The following is a 7888-nucleotide window of genomic DNA, read 5'->3' as shown; positions in this document are numbered from 1 at the left end:
TGATGCGGTATCTAGGTGCCTGATTGCCGCAGCGCATTTTACCGCGTCTGATTTTACTGTATAGGCCGCGAATTCACATTCGAGCATGGCAAACCATAGCTTGGGTTCTTCCCGCCAAAAAATAGGAAGCGTCGCGTTCCTGAACTCACCGCGATTTCCATTTTTCCTTCTTCGTCGGCCATCTTAATTTCCCGGGTTTCGGCACCAATTAATATGTGGCGGATTGATTGGTGTTAGGTTCTCTTATATTGATTCTCTGAGAACTGGGATCGATGGCGCGTCGGTAATAAGGAAACACGTGGTTTTAGCCTAACTTGTAACGTACTTTATTTCACGTTATGCGTACGTCTATACGCGTGGGAGACTGGTATTAGACTGAGAGAGAGTCTAGTGGTTTGCGTAGCAACAGCTAGTTACTAAGTTGTAGGTGGCGCTGTGTGCCGCTTGTACGGGCGTACGCCACACGCGTCCTCTCCATGCGACACCTAGCGGCAGAGCCCAGTAGATAGGGACAGTAGGGAATCTCGTTAATCCATTCATGCGCGTCACTAATTAGATGACGAGGCATTTGGCTAAAAAAAAAAAATTTATTCCTTTATTACTTGAAAATCGTACAATCATATAACAAGGGAATACTTATACCTTATGAGGTAGCACAATATTCAGGGGGACCTTACAATTTCTAACCCACCCCCACGCGCCTAACCGTTGTAATCCTGGAGTACATGTTGAAGGCGGCCAATGTTCCCATGATGGCCCTGCTTGAGAGAACCTTGAGTTCCTTCTTCCGTATGATACCCAAGTTGAGTAACCCCTGAGCGGACTTAGGACTCTATACTCCCCTCCACGAGATCGTAATGGACAGGTGGCGTACGTCAGAGCTCTGTTCCTTTTGTTTGATTCCAGCTGTGAGGCTAGTGTTGTCGGAATAATAGTGGATCTTTCTCTGATGCGCCCCGTCCAGGTCTGTTTGTTCGCTGACCACTTGTGCGTCTAAGACCAGCGTCGTTCTACCCATTGTCGCGACCAAGTCCGGTTTCCGTATACCTTCGTCCGTAAGGTATGTCGGTTCCGTTTGGACTTGGTAACCTTGATGTCGGAGGTTCTTGGCTGTGTAGGCAACAATGGCATCGTGCCTGCGAATACGCATCCCGTGCGTACGATGGCAGTGTTGAACGACGTGGTTTAGCGTTTCAAGTGCGGAGCATCCTGCTCTGCAGTAGCGGTCAGCTTGCCTCCCTCTTGTTGTCCTGGATCGTGTGGGGAGTGCTGCTATCCTGGTTCTCGTGAAGTTGATGAAGTCCTTGCCCGTCAGGAGTCGGGTACCATCTCCAATCCACGCGTGTTGTTGTGGAGTTTCCCTTTAACCTATCAGCCCACGTCCGTCGATGGAAGAGTGCAGTCGTTTCCTCCAGAGGTCCCCAATGTGAGCCGATTCCGTTATCACCGCGTCGCCGTCCTTGAGTCGTCGTAGGCACTTAGTGATTTCGTTGTCCAGGAAGGCGTCCGTTGGATCGTTTCGGAATTGGTCATGGCCTTGCCGAAGCGCTCGCAATCTTCCCAGTCTCAACACAGGTGCCAACCATCGTAGGGAGGGGATGCCGAGTCCTCCGTCCCTGATGTCCGCGTGTATGTATGCGGTTGGCACGTCGTGTGGGAGATTTAGCCACTTGCGCACGGACGCTCGGATCATCATGTCGACTTTCCTGAGTGTCCCTATCGTTATATCCCCGAGTGCTAGGTGGTAGTACACCCGGGGTATAAGATCTGTGCGCAATGCGTACAGTCTTTGTTGTGGCTTGAGGGGCGCTTTGGCAAGGCAGGCCAGTCCTGGTCCGATCACTTCGTGCGGCCGACATCGTGCTCTGCCCTGGGCGGTGAATTTGATCCCCAGGTATTTCAGTTCTTCCCCTCGCTTCAAAGTCCGAAGTTGCTGTTGGTCGTGGTAGAACTTGGTATCGACATCAACTGCTGTCTTCTTAATGTGGCCATTGGCTTTAATGCCAATGGTCAGACATTTCCCTGGATTGATGTCCATCCCACATTGTCGAAGAAAGGATCCAGTTGTGTCGACCAAGTTCTGCAATCCTCGGGGCGTTTCGGCGAAGAGAATGATGTCGTCTGCGAAGGCGGCTGCGTTGATACACTCACCTCCTATCCTACAGCCTATGTCCGGGGACAGTCTCTGTAGGAGGAGGTGGGTGACCATGTTGAATATGGTTGGCGAGAGTGGATCACCTTGTTTGACTCCCCTACCAGGTGTTATGGGGGAGGATTTCCAACTCTCGCCTTCCAGTGTCGTGGTGCCGTCGTTGTATGTTGCGGTGATGTACTCGGTCATTTCATTGGGGACTCCCATGGTTTCCATGACTGATGATAGAGCGGCGTGCGATATTGAATCGAAGGCCTTCCGGACGTCGATCGAAGCCAGGTACAAGTTCTTGAAACTTCGGTGGTGGTGTTTCAAGATCGCGTCGAGGAGAAAGGTGTTGTCGTTGCACCCGTCCGTATTCCTGAATGCCCTCTGGCGTTCATCAATGTTGATGGCTTTTGCCAGTCGGGCGGCCAGAATACGGTGGAGGCATCTGACCAATACGGACGGGATGGTGATCGGCCTGAAGTCGGCTGGCTCCGTGGCTGCATCGTTCTTGGGGAGGAATATCGTCCTTGCCTTGTTCAGGTGTTTAGGCAATTTGCGGCACATCATTATGATGTTAAAGATTCTCACGAGGACGCCTGGCGGTGTGGCCCTCAGCTGCCGCGCGGTTACTTGGTCGGGGCCCGCTGAGGTGCCCATCGATGGTAGGGCGTCCCTGATGTCCGCTTCCGTGATTGGAATCCATACTGACGTGGCAGTTGTTGGTGGCACTTCAACTGCGGGGGATGCTCCTGATTTTTGCCGCATCACCTCCGTCCAGTATGGTTCCATTATTTGTTGCCCTGGTACTCTGGTAGACGATATTCCTTCCAAGATGTCCCTTATACACCTTGCCCTGTTCTTTTTCCAGCGCACTTGTGTTAGAGCGTAGTTATGACGCCTCTGTTGGCGTCTAGTGCGCTTGGGCGGGGTGTTTCTGTCCCGTCGGGAGCGGTTCCCGGTATTCGGAAGGGGGTAGATCCGATGCAGGTATAGAGCCAGCGACTCCAATGTGTCGTCCTTCCTTCTCGTGGCTGCTTCTTCGACAATCCTTTGGAGTTCTTCTTTACAATACTCGCTGCCGCTGATGGTGGGGAGATTCAATAGATGCTCCAGTAAAGGGTCCCGTGCTTGCTGTTGTGTTGCAGGTGGATGTGCCACCTGGTTTGGAGGCTGGGGCGTAGGTTCCTCGTTGTATTCCTCCAGGAATTGGTGAACGAGGTCTTTGTAGGCGGTTGTTCGCCTATGTCCTTTAATGGATTCAACCGTTCTGTTGCGGAATATTTTCACCAATTCCTGGTTGAGGAATCTCGCTTCAGCCTTCGTAAGCCGGGCCTCCTCTCTGGCTAACAATCTCGTCTCCTCCGTTGTCCATCGGATCTTGGTCTGTGTGGGCAGTTCTTGGTCCGTGACCTCGGGATGGGCCCTCCTTCGATGCACTCCTAGACCTCTTCTGGTGGTGAAGGTCCTACTATCACATGAGTCGCATGGGTGTGTGTTGTACGCTGCTTGGTTCCTCTGCTGCGCCGGGGGTGAACCGCCAGTGGGCGGTCCACTATTGTCATCCGAGGCTAATCTATTATTTAGTGGGCCGGCTGGAGATTTGGGTCGACTGGGCTGGCAACCCTGAAGACCCTTGGCGCCGACCCCCCCCTTTTACTCCAGTCTTCCGTCAGTAGAAGGTGGAGCGGTGAGCTCCCGTGAGGGCGAGGGGACCGACTTGGAAAAACACCCGGGAAAATTCGGAGAAACCCCGGAAAATTCCACGAGTGGTTTTCCCGTAATCTAGAGCCAGGGGGGCATCGTCACACCACAAGAAAATCGGGGTCGGGGGGGTTACCCCCCGCCGGGTCTTGAACCGGGGATCTCTGTGGTATGAGTCCGACGCCCTAGCTACTAGACCACTTACTCACCTTAAGGTGAGTTTGCTATTGACTTTTGTGATTTAAGGTACCTTTATTAAAGGCACCTTAAGCCACTTTTGTCCGTCAATCTCTTGTCGTTCCTTGTTGCTGTTGATGCGGGCAACCTGAGCGACAAGATCGGCGGTGTGGTTTTACTAGTAATGGATGGACTATAACAATGGAGTCCATCCCCTGCACCTACGCATCCTCCTGGCGTCCGACTGGTTGCTTTGGCTGCGCTCCTTGTCCCGATCCTGCTACCTGAACCCTCGTGCCCCGCAATTGCGGGCCTGGGCTTCTGCAAGGCGAAGTTTGGTTAGGAGAGGAAAGGGAGAAGGAGCGTTTCGTCCAGACCCCGCTAGAGGACTCGTCAGTAAGGCGATCTAGCGGGGCCCTGCCTTAGACGCGGACGGAGATTCAGCGAGGGAAGATTATGTTGACGGACAGTTGGAAGACCAGGGAGATGGGAAGCACTCGAAGTGCGTTACCGCTCGATACACCGAATCACTACTCACGGGGGCTACCGCAATTAGTAACTCGCACCCATCGAACCGTAGTTGCAGTTACCTAGTAAGACCCAGTTACCTAGTAAGACCCAGAGTAAGAGAGTCATAGTAACTCCCACCGTTTACCCGCGCTTTTTTGAATTTCTTCACGTTGACATTCAGAGCACTGGGCAGAAATCACATTGCGTCAACACCCGTGGGGGCCATCGCAATGCTTTGTTTTAATTAGACAGTCGGATTCCCCTAGTCCGTGCCAGTTCTGAGCTGAGCGTTGAATGGCGGCCGAAGAGGACGACCGCACCGATGGGAAACGCCACGGAAGCCTCGCAGCAAGGAAGATCCGCGGGAGGCCAAGGCACGGGACCGAGCTCGGATCCCAGCCACGAGAGCCGTTCACCTCGCCCAGGCCCGGCACGTCAGCCAGACCCGCTTCCCGACCAAGCCCGACACGCCCCGCTCCTCAGAGCCAATCCTTATCCCGAAGTTACGGATCCAATTTGCCGACTTCCCTTACCTACATTAATCTATCGACTAGAGGCTCTTTACCTTGGAGACCTGCTGCGGATATGGGTACGAACCGGCGCGACACCTCCACGTGGCCCTCTCCTGGATTTTCAAGGTCCGAGGGGATGATCCGGACACCGCCGCAACTGCGGTGCTCTTCGCGTTCCAAACCCTGTCTCCCTGCTAGAGGTTTCCAGGGAACTCGAACGCTTATACAGAAAAGAAAACTCTCCCCGGATCTCCCGACGGCGTCTCCAGGTCATTTTGGGTTACCCCGTCGAACACTCTTACGAGGGCCCGAATGGTATGCGGTTCCGCTGCCGGGTTCCGGAATAGAAACCGGATTCCCTTTCGCCCAATGGGTGTTTTTTGTGCATGTATATAATAATAAAATATGCTGCGATTTATATAATAATAAAAAAAAAAAATAAAATAGCTGCTTTTTTTTTACAAGTGTTTAACGTCTTAGGACACCTCATCTACATAGGATTTCTCTTAGGGCTTAGGATCGACTGACTCGTGTGCAACGGCTGTTCACACGAAACCCTTCTCCACGTCAGTCCTCCAGGGCCTCGCTGGAGTATTTGCTACTACCACCAAGATCTGCGCCGACGGCGGCTCCAGGCAGGCTCACGCCCAGACCCTTCTGCGCACACCGTCGCGACCCTCCTACTCGTCAGAGCTTCATAGAGGACAATAAATTGCCCCGCTTCACACATACCACTGACGGTGGAGTATAGGCGCGACGCTTCAGCGCCATCCATTTTCAGGGCTAGTTGCTTCGGCAGGTGAGTTGTTACACACTCCTTAGCGGATTCCGACTTCCATGGCCACCGTCCTGCTGTCTTAAGCAACCAACGCCTTTCATGGTATCCCATAAGCGTCGACTTAGGCGCCTTAACTCTACGTTTGGTTCATCCCACAGCGCCAGTTCTGCTTTATATAATAAAAAAAAATTTTCTCTCTTGGCTTCATAATTCAAGCAAGCCAAAGTTCTCACCCATTTAAAGTTTGAGAATAGGTTGAGGTCGTTTCGGCCCCAAGGCCTCTAATCATTCGCTTTACCAGATGAGACTCGCAAACGTCCATTGAAAAGAACGAGCGAGTGCCAGCTATCCTGAGGGAAACTTCGGAGGGAACCAGCTACTAGATGGTTCGATTAGTCTTTCGCCCCTATACCCAGTTCCGACGATCGATTTGCACGTCAGAATCGCTACGGACCTCCATCAGGGTTTCCCCTGACTTCGTCCTGACCAGGCATAGTTCACCATCTTTCGGGTCCCAAAGTGTACGCTCTGGGTGCGCCTCTTCTCGCTATGACAACGAGACGCCCCGGGAGTGCGAGGCCGCATCGTGACGCGGCCCATCCTCCCTCGGTCGACGCAAAGGTCAACTTTCACTTTCATTATGCCTTTAGGTTTAATCGAGTCCCAATGACTCGCGCACATGTTAGACTCCTTGGTCCATGTTTCAAGACGGGTCCTGAAAGTACCCAAAGCAGTAGCGTCGCTGACCGGTAATGTTGTTCAATAAAGGTTGGCCAGTTCGAGGACACCGCCTGCCAACAGCTGGCTAGGCCCGGAGCCGGCACCAGGTCCGTACCATCCGGGTAATTTACTAACCGAGCTTGCGGCGGGCCTGAACGCAAATACATTCGAAAATGGAGCAAGTTGCGGCCCAATACCGTAAAATAGTGTACCGTCACGCAGCCGGCCGGGCGATCGAGCGTCTGTCGTGTACGCGCGAAGACGACGCCGACAGTCAACAACTCGTGCCGTAGACCGACACGCAACGGGTCACGACGTTCTACAAGGGGAGAAGTGCACGACTACGTTGCCGGAACATTTGCCGAAGACGGTGTGCCCTCGCATTGGCATCCACGAAGGGAACCATTCGGGGTATCGCACGCCAACGGAAGCCGAGCCTCGTTATCGATGAATCTCCCCATTCGATCTTTTGGGTTTCTCAGGTTTACCCCTGAACGGTTTCACGTACTCTTGAACTCTCTCTTCAAAGTTCTTTTCAACTTTCCCTCACGGTACTTGTTCGCTATCGGTCTCGTGGTCATATTTAGCCTTAGATGGAGTTTACCACCCACTTAGGGCTGCACTCTCAAGCAACCCGACTCTAAGGAGAGGTCCTCCCGAAACGCGTACCGGTCGCTACGGGCCTGGCACCCTCTATGGATAAATGGCCCCATTCAAGATGGACTTGGACGCGGTTGCGACGTTACGGGATAAATTGACCCTCCTGAACACTACATTTCCCAACGGCGGAACTCCGCGGGATTCAGTGCTGGGCTAATTCCTGTTCGCTCGCCGCTACTAAGGAAATCCTGGTTAGTTTCTTTTCCTCCGCTTAGTAATATGCTTAAATTCAGCGGGTAATCTCGCCTACTCTGAGGTCGTCGGAACGTGAAAAAAAAATTTTTCAGAGCTTCCCCCCCCCCCGAAAGCATTTTGCGAAACGTGTACAGAGCAACACAAAAAAAGAAAAAAAGAAAAAAAACACAAAAAACCCTTAAAGCAAAACAAAAACCGTTTATCGCGCCTCACCAATATATCTTTTATAAAATTCGATATCCTCTCCAAATATAGATCTTCGAAACACTCGCAAGACGATTACAATCGGTATAACTTTAACGTCCGTCCGAAAAGAACTTTCGGGGACTAGACGACCGATTGATCTCGTGCGGTTTCGCTATTCGATCATCTGAAGAGAACAAAAAGATATTTGGGGCGACCGACAAACGGTTTTCCGTAGAACCAGACTCGCGATTGCGTTGACACACACATCATAGCCACACCAATAGAAGAGTTTTAGGACGGTAACCCGGG

Source organism: Megalopta genalis, chromosome 11 (genome assembly GCF_051020955.1).
Source record: "Megalopta genalis isolate 19385.01 chromosome 11, iyMegGena1_principal, whole genome shotgun sequence".
NCBI lineage: Eukaryota > Metazoa > Arthropoda > Insecta > Hymenoptera > Halictidae > Megalopta > Megalopta genalis.
This window is presented reverse-complemented; position numbering follows the sequence as displayed.